The sequence below is a fragment of the Triticum aestivum genome, chromosome 6B, assembly GCF_018294505.1.
Source record: "Triticum aestivum cultivar Chinese Spring chromosome 6B, IWGSC CS RefSeq v2.1, whole genome shotgun sequence".
Taxonomy (NCBI): domain Eukaryota; kingdom Viridiplantae; phylum Streptophyta; class Magnoliopsida; order Poales; family Poaceae; genus Triticum; species Triticum aestivum.
Genome location: NC_057810.1, coordinates 491,909,778 through 491,925,831, shown reverse-complemented (window position 1 = coordinate 491,925,831; position 16,054 = coordinate 491,909,778). Strand labels below are relative to the sequence as shown.

Here is a 16,054-nt window from a genome sequence, read left to right as displayed (position 1 = left end):
AGGACTGCGTTCACCCCGTGAGCAAACTGCATGAAGATGCGCTAAGAGGCTGGGGCCTGGGCGCCGCCCAAGATGCAAGTGATAGCACGTGGCTCCTAGAAGCCCCCAGCCCCCTCGTCCTGGTGGTGGCCATCATTCCTTCTTGGCGATGGTGGCAGAGGTGGAAGGCCTGTGTTGCCCTGCGAGCGATCCTCGCGAGGCTGACCCCTCCAAGCCCCCTCGCGAGGCTGGTCCTGCCAGTGATCCTCGCGAGGTCGGTCACGCCACTCCTGGCAAGGGCCTCGGTCGTCCCATCGTCCTCCACCTCTTCCTCCTCCTCGACCATAGCCCCAGTTGTTGCGCACAGGGCGTCGACCGATGCGTCCTTCTTGAACGGCTCTGAGCTCCTGGCATTCGTTGGTGTTGTGGGTGTAGAGATTGTGGTAGGCGCAGAATCCGTTGCCCTTGGACGACTCCGGCTGGTCCCTGCCGTGCTTTGTGTCTGGTTCTGCTGCGAGTATGGCTGCTCCTTTGCGCTTCATGTCCTTGGCCTTGGCTTTCATCTCTTCTGGGTCAGCAGCTGGAAGCTCGAGGAGAGAGAGGCGCCCCTCCTCAGCTCTTGCGCACTTGGTCGCCCGGTTGAACAACTCCAAGGATGTGCACAGATCCTCATGGATGGCGAGCTCCTCCTTCATATTGACGCTGCGGACGCCGTCAGAGAACGCTGAGATAATGGCCTCCTCGGTCACCTAGGGAATCTTGAGGCGAGCGCTATTGAAATGCTGGATGTACTTCTGCAAGGTCTCTCCCGGCTGCTACTTGATGCGGCGCAGGTCACCCACGACTGGAGGACGGTCGCGAGTGCCCTGGAAGTTGGCGATGAAGCGGCTTCGCATCTCGTCCCAAGAGGAGATCGAGCCGGGAGGCAGGTTCAGGAGCTAGGTGCGGGCACCATCCTTGAGCGCCATGGGAAACCAGTTCGCCATGACCTTTTCGTCTCTGTTGGCCGCCTCGATGCCCAGCTCTTAGAGCTGCAGGAACTCCGCGGGGTCGGCAGTGCCGTCGTAGCGAGGAGGCACATCTGGCTTGAACTTGCCCGGCCAGGCGACACTGCGTAGCTCGGTGGTAAAGGCGCGACAGCCTGCGGTGGCCACCGGAGCTCTTTGCAGACGCGGGATTGCTCTTGGAGATTCCCGCGCACCGCCGCCAGGGGCAGCGCGGGGTCTTGACATGCTGGTGCAGGGATGTGGTCTTGACATGCTGGAGCAGGGAGGACGCGAGCGCCTACTTGAGGATGAGGGATTTCCTGGCAGCTCCTTTCTTGTCGCGCGGGCGCTGGAGGCAGTAGGTCTTGTCCAGGGGCCGCGCCCCTTGGGGCCAGGGCACCTTCTTGGGGAGGAGGTGGCGGAGGCGCCTCCTAAGCTGCATCACCCATGCAGGACGGAGGGCGAGGCAGTGAGAGGGACGACGCAGGAGAGCCCCTACGGCACTGACGAGCTCGGTGATGCGAGCGAGCCACTCCTCATAGAGGTCGTCAATGGGGTGGTAGTGCAGGAGCTCACGTGCTAGGAGCAACGTGGCGTGTGCGTCCGTGGGAGCGCGACGAACATGAGACGATGAACCAGCTGGAGTTAGCGACGGAGTAGCGGTGTGGCCTTCCCGCTGCACCGAGGGATGCAACGACGACACTTGCTGCTCGTTCCCCGCTGGGCTGGTGGCGGCATTGGCGGCAGGCGGTGGAGAACAACGAGGAGGCCCACCGACGGGAGCCGTCTGGGCGACGCGGGCGGCGAGAGCAGCCCGACGCTCGGCGTGAGCTCGGCGAGCATCCGCCATGGATGCGATGAATTGATGGAACGCAGAACCGCAGAAAGAAAATTCCGGCACACCCCTACCTCGCGTGCCAGATGTCGGATATCGGGTTCCGGCAAAACCCTTAAGGTTCGAACTCTGGGGTGCGCACGAAGATCTTCTCCCTACAGACCCACGCCCCAAAGCCTCATCGCGAATCTAAGCTACACGATGAACAACACAAGGGACACAAGGTCTATACTGGTTCGGGCCACCGTTATGGTGTAATACCCTAATCCAGTGTGTGGTGTGGTGAATTGCCTCTGGGGCTGATGATGAATAGTATAGATGAAGAACAACCTCGTGAGGGGTGTTCTTGAGCTGGTGCGGTGTTCTACTTGGGATGGATTCGATTAGCTCTCGATGAAATCTCCTCTCTCTATGGTGGTGGCTATCTCTATTTATAGGGGCCCTGGTCCTCTTCCCAAATATTGAGCGGGAAGGGAGCCAAACACGGCCATTTTCAAGGGGAACAGCTAGTACAAGTTACCTGACTAAAGTTGGTATTCGACTACCAAAGGCACTAGTGATGACGTCGTCTTGGGCTCCACGATGAACTCCGTCCTGCCGTCCTGCTGGTGTTGGTCTCGTTGCACCGATAGGGAAACCTTTGGTTGATGCCTCGGTACTCCGCGCCTGCGCTTGCCCCCATTGCACCAAAGAGGAAACGAGGACACTGCTGTGGCTGGCGCCCGCCTGGTATCGATCGCCATGGCTTGCATCACGAGCACCTCACGAGGCACTCCTTGCCTTGATCTCTCCACCTCCTCGTGAGCCCGCCTGATGAGGCCGCCCTTGAGGAAGCCTTGCATCGTCCGCCCCGCGAGGCTTGGCCCCTCGCGAGGGTCTTGAGCTTGGGTTGATGGAGACGGGTCGTACTGGGCCACTGCTTGAGCCACGCCGCAGGCCACAGGCAGGCAAGTCTGGGGACCCATGTTCCCAGAACACCGACAATTACCGTCGAACGTGTTGGAATTCTTGAAAGCCTTCATGATCGTGCAGTCCTTCCATATGTGAGTGGCCAGCTTCTGTGGGGTGTCGTGTCTCGGACAGGGCTCATACAACAACTACTCAAGCATGGGGCTTGACCCGCTAGACCGAGGAGGTGGCCTCCCCTTACGTCGTTGATTGTTGCCCTGCGCATTGGTGTTAGCCGCAAACTCCAAGCTACCATCAGCCTTATTAAGAACAGTAAAACTGCACCTAATCCCTGCCCTCTCACTAATTATATGTTTCTGGCCGTTGGATTTCATTAACTTAGCATTCTTCACTGCTGGATCTTCAGTTAGCTGTACCTTAATCGCGAAGTGGGCTAAATGTCGCAAGGGCAGCTGCTCCCGTAGCTTTTTCTGACCACTCTGGTTAATTGTGCTGCATCCGTCCCGTTTTCCCTGCTTGGGCCCAACGCAACAAACGAACCTCACAGCGAGTGCTGCTCCGTCTCCTTTTGTCAAAAAAAACAAGTACCGCTCCGTCTCGAAGGATCGTTCTACAGAGAGGGGATGGCGGCGCTCGATGCGGCCGACGCGGCTTCAATGTGGGTGGCCAGTGTATGGATCCAGGCGAGGCACCAGTGGATCCAAGCTATAAGCGCCGGGCGCGAGGGTATCCAGTACCACTGGATCGAGAGGATCCAGCAGCAATCGATCGAGGGTATCCAATGTGGGATGTGGGTCGCGAGTCGATCTATAGAACCTAGCATTTGGGGGCAATCCATTCAACCGGTGGGCGCGGGACGAGGGAGATAATGGAGGACGCTGACCGCGCCTCGCAGCTAAGATCGATCCCGGACAGGGGACAGATGGAGGTTTTGGCGGCTGTATGCAGACCACGGTGCGATGATGAAGGATCAACCGGGTCCTCGTGATGGGTCCCTGCGCCAGGGTCTTCGCCATCGCTGGTGGTGGGCTGGTGGCAGGGCAGTCATCAGTCGCCAGGGTAGGGAAGTACCTCTTCGTGATGCAGGGCAACCTCTACCTGGTTGCCTAATTCTCCATCTTGCTTTTTTCATGACTAATTTCTACGTTTCCTGATGGCCAGGTAGTCGAAGCCCTAGCACGCACTCCAGCAGCACAGCGCAGGCCTCCTGCACCACCTCGCCGTTCATTGTTATGGAAGCGCAATGCTTTGAGCTTCTCTTAGCGGCTTGGAGGTGGAGCCAAGGAGGACGGGAAGGTTGTACTATCATGCTCGATCTTACATCTTGTATCGACAGTGGTGGCCAGCAGTGGGAAGCCTACTGAAATCAACTTATATGGTCCGATCCCCTCTCTACTTCTTTAAACAATGTTCAAATGATACAAAGTATGCTTAGTTATTTGTTTCACAGAAATAAGGTCTGGAATATTTTCCTGCAAAAAAAGGTCTGTAACATAAATATATTGATGGTGAAGCTTTCACTGGTGCTCCGTGCACTGATCATCCGACAAGCGGGGCAACGGCAGCCACGGCGCGCGGTGGCTAGCTTTGCTCAAGCAAACCATCTTCCCAATTAACCTTTTGTGCCCTGTGTTCTTGAAGCTATCCAGAATTTGATTTCTTTGACAGTATACATGTCATGTGTTTGATGCAATGCACAAGAGGAACCATTGTGCTCAACGGTCTTTATTCTCTATGTGCGAAGAGCCGAGGAGTACATCATGGACTCAGTACAGCATATGCCATTAACCTCCATAGTCCATTGATGTAACAGATGTTCATATCAACTTACCATACCATTTATGTTTCAGGTACAATGTGTTGGCTCAAGAGCTGCCGGAGTTGTTCGCTTCTTAAAATTTGGACAGTTGAATTCGGGAATATATGAGACATGCATTTGAATTAAGAGATGGAGAATCTGATTATACCTTGCAAAAGGTGCTCCGGTAGGGGAAACTACTACTTTTGACAATAAAATAGATGCCATCATATCAGTGTATAGTTAGCCAGAAATTTCTCGAGCTTATAATTTCTAGACATTTAAGTATTCAATTTGTGTAAATGGTGCTAGATTCAGAGCTTAGAGTGGTAAGTGTATTATTACCCTGCATTTTTGCTTGGTCATATAGGTTATAGAAGTATCAGATTCGACTATAAAGTTGTGCACAGTTCACTTATAACATATATTTTACTGTCCTTAATGACCAGGCAAATAACATAAATGTTATTGGGCTGCAGGCATCCTCCTTCTGCTGCAATGATGCATAGTGCATTATGATTTCATAATATGCCTTTTACACCGATCCCCTGAAGCTAAACATGAATGCAGACATGACGTATTATTATGAAAGTACTACAAAAGCGAGCATTTTTAGGTGGTTTAGAAACTTTTGTCAGAAGTTCCCTATGTGGTGTTCAAGTTATAAAGTAAAATCAATACCTTTTGGTGGATTGCCTTTTTTTCACTATTCATGTTATTAGCCTAATTATGTCTCTTATTTTCTTAAATAACATCATCAAAATCCCTTCTAATTTTACAAGGTCACATAAATTCAGTATTTAGTTGGACAGATTATGCAAAGTACATGATAATAAAAAAGACCCATACTGATCTAATTGAGATTATGCCCTGAAGTTTTTATCATAAAATAGTGAAGGTTAATCTAACATTTCTCAAGATGGTTAAGAATGACCTTCCCAGATATTGTGAAGTAATGTGATGATCCCTTTGATTACATCTTATCTATCAATCAATCAATTGATAAACTGTCAATGCAGTAAAATCAAGAACAAGACAAGTTGATGTGTGTGTTTCTGATTTCAGTGCTAAGGGAGATTATTTAATGCTGATTGTACAACGTCTTTTTACCATACCTAGCAGGTTGGAATCAGATTTTAGAGACTGATCTTACAACTACAGTACACAGATTACACTATCGTGCTCCGTTCTCCTATTCCAAAATTTTAAGTTCATTGTCCTTAAATTCTATGTAACTTATTTTGTATTTAACATCAATATTCCATGCCATCACATATTTATCAAATTTCCCACCATTATATTGAAAAATAGATGGGCGCGGCAACGCGCGCCATCGATGATCTAGTGTTTATTATTACCTCCTTGATTTGCCGGGTTATGCTAAGGACCCTTGGCGTTGCCGTTCTTCTTTCCCTTCCCTGTCTTCTCATCATCAGACTCGAGATCCTTGGTACTATCAGAATCAGCGTATTTGACTAGAGCCGCCATCAGCTGGCCCATGTCATTACAATCGTGCTTGAGCCACCCCGGCTTCATCTTTAGAGGCGTAAAACGGCAATTTTCTCCAACATTAAGACTGCAGACACGGCATCCATCTTATCAGACAAATGTATTATGGCCTTGACCTAGCGCACCCAATGGGTCATGGACTCTCCCTCCTCTTGCTTGCAATTATTCAAATCCACAATTGACATGGGCTGCTTGCACGTATCTTTGAAGTTCTGAATGAACCGGACTTTTAGCTACGCCCATGAAAAGTGGAATTAGGCAGCAGCCCCTTCAACCAAGTGCGGACAGTCCCATCCAACATCATGGTGAAATACTTGGCCATCACAGCATCACTGACTTCCAGTAATTCCATAGCCATCTCATAGATTTCAATCCATGCCCAAGCTGTAAATCAGCCGTGTAATTAGGAACCTTTCAAGGCCCCTTGAAATCCTTGGGCAAACGCTCGTTACGCAGAGCCGGCACCAGACACGGGATACCTCTGGTCCTAGTGGTCACACCTACCTCAGTAGATGTCGTCGGATAAACCGGAAAAGGCTGGTAAGCCGCCCGCTGAGCCGCCTGCACAACCGCCTGCTGAGCCACCCACTCAGCCTCTTGACGTAGTCTGTCCTGATCAACAAAGTTAAGAGCTTCATCACACGCCGGGTCATGCTCGCATGGCTAGTCACGGCGCCGGGCGTTGCTTGAAACGGCTGCTGAGTCCATGTGCCAGCTATAACTCGGGCTCCGGCTTGGACGAGGGGTTGAATGAATCTTGTCCCGCCTATATGGGTATGCCTCCTGCTGTGCAAAAGCCGTCTGAAGAAGCTCCCTGATCCTACGAGTTTCAACCGCCGTCGGAGAGTCGCCCTCTACCGAGAGAGTCGCCAACCATGCCGCCGCATCAACCATGTTCTCCAAAGGGTTAGAATAATGACCCGGTGGTGTTGATATATACTGAGGCGAAGCAGTATTCATCTGGGGTGGCTCCATCGTACATGGCTGAACCGGCGTCCCAGCCCCGGGTATTGCGACCCGATTTACTTCCGGTGGGTTACTGGGCCCTGCCCCGGGCGTTCAGAAGAGGTTTCGAGGATCATAAACCGGAGGCAGACGGGATTGACTCTTATGATACCTTCTCCTCATGACCTCGTTTGATGCGTTCTGAACCATCGTGAGTTGGAAAGCCTGCAACTGAATCTGTTGAGCCTGAGCGTCCAAAGCCGCCCGCTCTGCGGTCATCCTGACATCTTCCGCCGTCAGGTCTTCCTTAGCATGCACTATATATTGTTTTAACTGCGCCACTTCTGCATCATGTTGAGCTTGATCCGCCGGGTTGACTGCGGCGGTTAACAGAGCTGTCATCTTATCCATGAGATCCATCAGCACCAGAGCCGGCGGGCGCACAGGGCTTCCTGCCCCGGCTGCCGCTGACTCAGAGGTTACCGCTGCTGCAGTTGTGGAGTTTTGAATGGGTTGCGTGCCAGCCATGAAGATCCCAACTCTGCTCGGTGGTTCAAGGAGATCTGGAATACTACTGCCATCGGAACAGCCCCCAAGCCCGCCGTCTTGTAATTGATACAACGAATCTGTCTCACCCTTAGACGACTCGACATCAGAGTAGATGGTTGTCTCACCGGCCGTCACAAATCCTTCAGGAAGTTCTCCTCCGTGGATGCATCCCACAAAGGCACGCTTCATAGAAGGCTAAGCCCGGGCGGGTCTCGCACGCTAAGCCGTCTCAACGAGGTCGGTGCAGATGTCCGGCTCAGGGCCCAATTCGCCGATCTTGCCGATGAAGACGTGGATTCCGCCGAAGGGGGCCCGGTACCCATACTCAATTGAGCCGGCGTCGGGGCCCCAGCCTGCGTCGTCGATGTAGACCTTGCCGCGACGACTATTGGTCACCTGACCCACAACGTATCCCTTGCGCCCTTTGAAGCTGCCCTTCAAGATTCAAATCCACCGTGCGCTGGCCCCATGGCGGGTGCCTACTGTCATGGAATTGTCACATCAGATGTCCTAGTGAAAGGACCTAGTCGTGGAGCCATCGCAACTAGGAAGCTTAAAGGGGTTAATCGGGACAAAGGACACGGGGTTTATACTGGTTCGGCCCCTTACGGTGAAGGTAAAAGCCTAAGATCCAGTTTGAGTGGGATTGCTTATGTCTCGATTACTAGGGAGTGGAATCGCTTGATCTAGCTCTCGATCTGATCTTACTTGCCCTGAACCGCCGCCGGGTCATCCCTTTATATACAGAGGTCGACACCCAGCGGCTCATAGAGTCCCGGACGGCTCATAAACAGTGTCCAGCTCGGTCTCTAACTATTCTTGCCTTACAATACAAGTCACGTATATATGGCGGTTTATCTCTACGGGCCTTAAGTCGCCTTTGGGATTTGGGCCTTTAACTGAACCGCCATCTTCAAGCTTGTCCTAGGCTTCAAGAGTCTTCATAGGTGTAACTCCGCCCCTCCTGGGCGGGTCATACCTAATAGTTATATCCCCAACACTGACAGAACTATTCTCCTCCATTTTGCAGCTGTAGAACTTGTTGGAGACTTCATATCTCTCAACTTGGGCATTTGCTTGAAATATTAACTTCAACTCTTGGAACATCTCATATGCTCCATGATGTTCAAAACATCTTTTAAGTCCCAATTCTAAGCCTTAAAGCATGGCACACTGAACTATCGAGTAGTCATCAGCTTTGCTCTGCCAGACGTTCTTAACATCGTCAGTTGCATCTGCAGCAGGCCTGGCACCCAGCGGTGCTTCTAGGACGTAATTCTTTTGTGCAGCAATGAGGATAATCCTCAAGTTACGGACCCAGTCCATGTAATTGCTACCATCATCTTTCAACTTAGCTTTCTCAAGGAACGCATTAAAATTCAACGGAACAACAACACGAGCCATCTATCTACAACAAACATAGACAAGCAAAATACTATCAGGTACTAAGTTGATGATAAATTTAAGTTCAATTAATCATATTACTTAAGAACTCCCACTTAGACAGACATCTCTCTAGTCATCTAAGTGATCATGTGATCCAAATCAACCAAACCATGTCCGATCATCACGTGAGATGGAGTAGTTTGAATGGTGAACATCACTATGTTGATCATATCTACTATATGATTCACGTTCGACCTTTTGGTCTTAGAGTTCTGAGGCCATATCTGCATATGCTAGGCTCGTCAAGTTTAACCCGAGTATTATGCGTGTGCAAAACTGGCTTGCACTTGTTGTATGTGAATGTAGAGCTTATCACACTCGATCATCACGTGGTGTCTCGGCACGACCACTACAAAAAATATGTTAACTAGTGACCTTATGTCAGTGGCCCTGGAAGAATTGGTCATAGATCTATGACCATTTCAGACTAATTGGTCAGAAGCTGTTCGGGGGGCTCCAAGCCCTAAACTATAACGACCATTTTGGTCAGAAAGGTCGTAATTTCCTTACACGAAATGGTCAAAAAGCAGATAGCACTAGTCCGCTGCCTTATTTCTAGCTGATCATGACCAATATAGATGGTCATAACCATGTAAATTGTGGTGGGTTGCTATGACTAGGCGCCACCTCATCAGTTTTGCCTATGTGTCATGTCCATGTGGCAGTTTTTGCCCTAGGTTGTGAAGCAACCTATATTTCTATCATTCCCAAAATTCCCAAAAAAACCGCATAAATTCTTTGGGTCATATCTTCGTCAAATATGTAAAAAACCTTCCTTGCCTAATTCAAAAATAATTCAAAATTATTTATTTTCCTGTTCTGTTCAGAAAAACACTTTGTGAAGGAAGTACCACTTTGGCATGTCCAAATGGTATCCATTTTCTGCAGTGCTTTCCTATGCCGAAATAACCATCCTCCACCAAATGCTAGCTCAATCCATTCATTATTTTGAGACCAGCTTCAACATTCGTATTTATGTCCAGTGTGGTACTTTGCAAAGAAAGTACCACCTAGGCTCCTCCTTTTGAGCAGAAAATTTGTGAAGACGGTTTTCTTAGTAACTGATCATCCTCAGCCAAAAGTCACGCCCATTTAGCCATGTGCATTTCCTGTACCGCTAATCAAGCACTTGGCTGCATATTCATGTTTGAGCATCGGTCGGTCTCCTCATGAGAATCTTTTGTTGTGATTTTCTTCCTAGCACCTACCGGGGGATTGCCCAACGAACTAGACATGCCAAGGCCGCCCAGAACACATGGCAACACCACGGTCACGCGGTGACCACGCGGCGGGCATGCAAGTTTGCGCGCTCTAGAGTTGGGGCCCACGGCCACTGTCCAAACCTTGATGTATCGCCACCGAACCATGTATTTGTGATTAAATATGTACTTATGTAACTAGAAATGATTTTTGGAAAAAATAAATAGCAAACTATGAGGCAGCTGCAGTTCAAATTTGACCCGCTTCCTCCTGAATCGGCGGGAATTTGTCTTTTTCACCAGAGGTGGATCAAAACTTTTGACACCCAACCATTTTGTCAATTGTGCATTAAATATGGCCTAGTATTTTAGAAAATTCATTTGGTCCAATTTTGCAACAAGTATATGGTAGGTCCTTCACAAAACAAACTCATTTCAGGCACTCGGAAAATGGAAAATGAATTTTCCGTGCAAAGAAAATGAAAACTCCCTTAGGCAACATTGTTTGGAATTCCAAGATGCACCCTTGTGCACAATATGAGATCATTTGAACAAACTATGCCATGAATGTGGCCATAAGATAGAGCATTTGGCTTGAAAACCCTGAATCTTCATGCGTGATAGCTCATTTCTGAGAACACTTTTTAAAAATAATTGTCGTATTACAAGTTTATTATTTTTCCTGGAAATTTGGTCACATATAATGACACAATGCGAAGGTTTTCCAATTTTTGATTTTTTTTTTGAATTTTTTATGCTTGTTTCAAAATGCGGTCAAAACGGCGGGCTTGACCGTTCCTAGCTAGTGGTTGAATCTTGGAAAACTTTTGATGTTTCCCTGATTAAATATATACTTATGTACCTAGAAATGATTTTTGGAAAAAATAAAGATCAAACTATGAGGCAGCTGCAGTTCAAATTTGACCTGCTTCCTACTGAATCAGTGGGAATTTGTCTTTTTCACCAGAGGTGGATCAAAACTTTTGACACCCAACCATTTTGTTAATTGTGCATTAAATATGGCCTAGTATTTTAGAAAATTGATTTGGTCCAATTTTGCAACAAATATATGGTAGGTCCTTCACAACAAAAACTCATTTCGTGCACTCGGAAAATGGAAAATGAAATTTTCGTCCAAAAAAATGAAAACTTCCTTAGGAAACATTGTTTTTCATTCCAATATGAACCCTTGTACATAATATGAGATCATTTGAAGAAACTATGCCATGAATGTGGCCATAAGATTGAGCATTTGGGTTGAAAGCCATTCATCTTCACACTTGATAGCTCATTTCGGAGAACACTTTTTTAAAATAATTGTTGTATTACAAGTTTATAATTTTTGCTGGTAACTTGGTCACATATAATGACACAATGCGAAGGTTTTCCAACTTTGAATTTTTTTGAATTTTTTATGCCCGTTTTAAGATGCGGTCAAAACGGCGGGAATGACCGTTCCTAGCTAGTGGTTGAATCATGGAATTTTTTTTGTGTTTCTCTCATTAAATAGATACTTATGTACATATAAATGATTTTTGAAAAAAAATAAGAGAAAACTATGAGGTAGCTACAGTTCAAATTTGACCCGCTTCCAACTGAATCGGCGGAAATTTGTCTTTTTCACGAGAGGTGAATCAAAACTTTTGACACCCAACCATTTGGTCAATTGTGTATTAAATATGTCCTAGTATTTTTGAAAATTGATTTGGTACAATTTTGCAACAAATATATGGTAGGTCCTTCACAAAAAAACACATTTTGGGCACTCGAAAAATGGAAAATGAAATTTTCGTGCAAAGAAAATGAAAACTTCCTTAGGCAACATTGTTTGTCATTCCAATATGCACCCTTGTGCATAATATGAGATCATTTTAAAAAAAATCATGTGAAAAAGTAGAAGAAAAACAAAAACAAAAACACTATTATATGTGCTCTATTCTCATTGGTGGAATTCGTTGTCACACGGATCGATGACATGGCGCCCATCCATCCATCCATCTCCTCATCCCACATCCATCCATCCATTCATCCATCTACAAAAAAGAAAAAAAATGAAAAAGAAAACCCCACCCGCAGCCACCTACCCAAACCCCACCCACAGCCACCGACCCATACCCCCAAACTCCCATCGCACTCCTCCTCCCCCCATCTCCTCTCCGACGCCACCGACGATGCCCGACCCTCCCCTCGATCCCCGTCTCCAAGCCACGCTCTCCCTCCCTCAGATCTCGATCTGCCATCGTCCGCCTCAGCACGCACCCCGTCCTCCTCGCCCGCCTCCGCGCGGCCTCCACCTCAAGCCCCACCCTCGCCTTCCACTCCCCCGCGCCGCAGGTCACCCTCCGCGGTCGACTTTGACTCTGCCCCAACCTCATCTCTGGACTAAGCCACGGGCGAGCGACGGCGGCGCGTTTAGGGAGGAGCTGCTGAGCCACGGGCGGTGCCGGGGCCACGCACTGCAGATGTCCAACTTCAAGGAAGACTCTGGCCACCTGGCCTAGGACTACTCCGTGCGGGTGCGCACTTACGTGCTCTTCCTCGAGGAGCGGCTCGAGTGCTTCGCGGTGCTGCGGTACGACATGGAGGCGGAGCACCTCAGAGCCCCGACGCTGGCAACGGAGGGGCAGATACCTCACACCAAGGCGCAGAGCAGGACGATGGTACCCGGTCTCGCTCGTGGAGGATCTGGACCCGCGCGTGCCCACCCCGTTCCAGCTCCTCAACCACGACCTCGTAATCTGGAACGACCCCAACTCCGGTGAGTGGGTCACGCTCGATGACCGCTGCCCGCACCTCCTCGCCCCGCTCTCGGTACCTCTCATCTCATCTCCTCTCCCTTGCCTCTGTTTGTTTCAAGAGCCAAATCCTATAGTACTGATGAGTGGGTGCTGCGTGCGTGCGCGCACGTAGGAGGGGCGGATCGACGAGACGGGTGACCTGCAGTGCTCCTACCATGGCTGGTCCTTCGACGGCTCCGGTGCCTGCACCAGGATCCCGCAGGCCGTGCCCGAGGGCCCCGAGGCCTGGGCGCTGCGCTCGCCCAGGGCCTGCACCACCAAGTTCCACACGCTCCTTCCCAGAGGCTGCTCTTCGTCTGGCCTAACGGGAAGGGCTGGGACAAGGCCAAGGCCACCAAGCCTCCAATATATGTGCGTCAACTCTGCAGCTATGCTGCGGGACTTCTTCATTTTGTTTCGCTTGGTTTCAGGATGCCAAAAGAGTTCAATGACCCGGCCTTCTCCACCGTGACGATCCAGAGGGACCTCTTCTATGGGTATGACACGTTGATGGAGAACGTCTCTGATCCCTCGCATATAGAATTTTCTCACCACAAGGTAAATGATGTGCAAAGATTTCAGAATGAGTTTACTTGTTTCCTATACAAGGTTTCCTCTGATAGAAGAGGATGATTACTATTATTTCTATCCATTGTACGAAGATCTTGCTTGCCAAGAGACATTTCTATCCATTGTACGATAAGTTATCCAAGGGATACACATCAATAAAATGCTAAATTCATGCTGGGAACATTGCTACAACACCTAATCAAATTTTCAGATTGCTTGACCTGCTTTGTATTATTGTTTTGAGTGCTGGAACAAGGAACATATGCTTAGAGAGCATTGCAAGGTACCATCAGCTGATGTTGCTTTGTTATTTAGCAATGTTTTATAACTAGAATTATAATTGATTACCCATGGGTCAAGTTATGTTCCCTTCGCGGCTGGTAGCATCACCCCCTCTGAACGTCGTGTGACTGTTAGTTATGCATCTGAGTGTTAGGTCTGTAGGATAATAGGATCGTCAACTCCCCTATTTCCTGTTGTCAGTAGTTAATCTCGGGGAAGAATTTTTTATGGAAACATGGAGGATGATGCTTTTGCTGTGCAATTGTTTATCACCCCTCGTAACATGTATATTTAGCAGTTGCTACTAAAAGTTTTGCATTTGAGTGTTGGGTAGGTAGGATCTTAGGATCATCAACTCTTGTACACTGTTTTAACTGGTTCTGCATTTGTACATACATGTGTACACCTAAATCCAAGTGTACGTGCTGCCTTTTGCAGGCTTATTTCAGGTTGTGGTTGTTTGTCCTAAAATATATCAGTCTGTTTTTTTATATCCTCGTCCACTAAGCTATCTGTGCTATGTCCTATTGAAGAAGATTTCATATTCAGTGCCTTTGTAAATGTTGTCTTTAGCCTGAAGCTTTCCATTCTTCATCAATTTTCCCATGTTTCTCATTCATTATGCTCCTCCTCGCAGTTGCGTGCAGACCAGCAGCCGCCCTACACCCTCTCTCCACAGTCCACACTGTCGCCTATGGCATCCGCCGGTGGATCCCTCGTTGTGGCGTTCATCGCAGGCTTCCTCGTGGGCACCAACCCACGGTGGCACGTTGATATGTCTCCAACGTATCTATAATTTTTGATTGTTCCATGCTATTATATTACCCCTTTTGGATGTTTATGGGCTTTATTTTACACATTTATATCATTTTTGGGACTAACCTACTAACCGGAGGCCCAGCCCGTATTGCTGTTTTTTTGCCTATTTCAGTATTTCGAAGAAAAGGAATATCAAACAGAGTCCAAACGGAATGAAACCTTCGGGAGCGTGATTTTTGGAACGAACGTGATCCAGAGGACTTGGAGTGCAAGTAAAGAAGCAGCCAAGGCTCCCACGAGATAGGAGGGCGCCCCCCCTATAGGGCGCGCCCCCTGTCTCGTGGGCCCCTCGGGCGTCCACCGATGTACTTCTTCCTCCTATATAAGCCTACATACCCCGAAAACATTCAAGGAGCAGACGAAACACAATTTCCACAGCCGTAACCTTCTGTATCCACGAGATCCCATCTTGGAGCCTTCGTCGGCGCTCCGCCGGAGGGGGAATCGACCATGGAGGGCTTCTACATCAACATCCTTGCCCCTCCGATGAGTTGTGAGTAGTTTACCATAGACCTACGGGTCCATAGTTATTAGCTATATGGCTTCTTCTCTCTTTTTGGATCTCAATACAATGTTCTCCCCCTCTCTTGTGGAGTGATAACCCGCAAGTATACGGGATAGTTGTAGCCTCTTTCGATAAGTAAGAGTGTCAATCCCAACGAGGAGCTAAAGGTAGAACAAATACTCTCTCAAGTCCTATCGGCCACTGATACGACTCTACGCACGCTTGACGTTCGCTTTACCTAGAACAAGTATGAAACTAGAGGTACTTTGTAGGTGTGATAAGATAGGTTTGCAAGATAATAAAGAACACGTAAAAATAAACTAGGGGCTGTTTAGATAAAGATGCAATAAAGTAAATATAGCGAGTGTGGAAAAGTGGTGGTAGGAGTTGTGAAATTGTCCCTAAGCATTTGACTATGTTACTAGACCGGTAATCACTATTGCAATTCTATTTGAGGGAGAGGCATAAGCTAACATACTTTCTCTTCTTGGATCATATGCACTTATGATTGGAACTATAGCAAGCATCTGCAAATACTAAAGATTCATTAAGGTAAAACCCAACCATAGCATTAAAGTATCAAGTCCCCTTTATCCCATACGCAAACAACCTACTTACTCGGGTCTGTGCTTCTGTCACTCACGCCACCCACCATAAGCAAATCATAAACATATTGCAACACCCTACAGCGGGAATCCCTCACGCTTGCGCGACACGGAGGGCAGCATAGGACAACACCAATAATAAAACGTGCAACTCAAACCAATCATAGCAATTCATCAATCACCGATAGGACAACGGAAATCTACTCAGACATCATAGGATGGCAACACATCATTGGATAATAATACGAAGCATAAAGCACCATGTTCAAGTAGAGGGCACAGCGGGTTGCGGGAGAGTGGACCGCTGGATATAGATGGGAGAAGGTGATGGAGATGTTGGT

General features: G+C 48.4%; 1 pseudogene; it reads left to right on the top strand.

Moving 5' to 3' along the window:
- Positions 1–3,332: 3,332 nt before the first annotated feature.
- LOC123139292 (pheophorbide a oxygenase, chloroplastic-like) lies at positions 3,333–13,722 on the top strand (annotated as a pseudogene).
- The last annotated feature ends 2,332 nt before the right edge of the window (positions 13,723–16,054 follow it).